We start from the raw sequence: 611 nt of genomic DNA, 5'->3' as shown, positions 1-611 counted from the left end.
CAATACATTATCAGTAAAATAGGAAACAGAAAAAAGGGGTTATCGAACTCTATTTATGGTTCTGAAAAAAGGCAATTTAGTACATACAGTTATTCCTGCGAGTTTTATGATATAGGCTGATGTGTCTAGCACGTATCTCGTAACAAAACCAAACTGAAAGCCGTCACCATGCGAACTTCAAAATTTCATAAAACTCCCTAGGTGATTGTACTTGCTTCGGCAGTACATATACTAAAATTGGAACGATACAGAGAAGATTAGCATGGCCCCTGCGCAAGGATGACACGCAAAATCGTGAAGCGTTCCACATTTTTGACCGCATATATTGAATTGTTCTTATCACAAAATTATACCTTCTTCAATACAGTATTTAGCATGTTCTTAACTAATTTGTACCTTTTCGGATCGACGCGAGAATTCGCGTTCCGACGTTTGAGGTGTTTCGTAACATACTCCCTCCCCCCTATATGCATTGCTTCCCTATACATGCAATTTGTCACGTCATCTGAGGATTAGCTCGAATAAAATGATTTCTATATTCCATTTTCCAGCATTCTTACGCTTTAATTCTACTAAATTCTCTGTATATCCCGTAAATCAAGTATTCGTGA

At 37.5% G+C, this 611-nt stretch overlaps 1 non-coding gene across 1 annotated transcript; it reads left to right on the top strand.

Annotated features, from left to right (window-relative positions):
* The first annotated feature begins 207 nt into the window (after positions 1-207).
* LOC119593214 lies at positions 208-314 on the top strand. Its single transcript, XR_005230515.1, has one exon. It is a non-coding gene; the product is annotated as a U6 spliceosomal RNA (small nuclear RNA).
* The last annotated feature ends 297 nt before the right edge of the window (positions 315-611 follow it).

Source organism: Penaeus monodon, chromosome 31 (assembly GCF_015228065.2).
Source record: "Penaeus monodon isolate SGIC_2016 chromosome 31, NSTDA_Pmon_1, whole genome shotgun sequence".
Taxonomy (NCBI): Eukaryota; Metazoa; Arthropoda; class Malacostraca; order Decapoda; family Penaeidae; genus Penaeus; species Penaeus monodon.
Note: the sequence above shows the minus strand (reverse complement) of the source record. Positions and strands in the feature narration are given on the sequence as shown.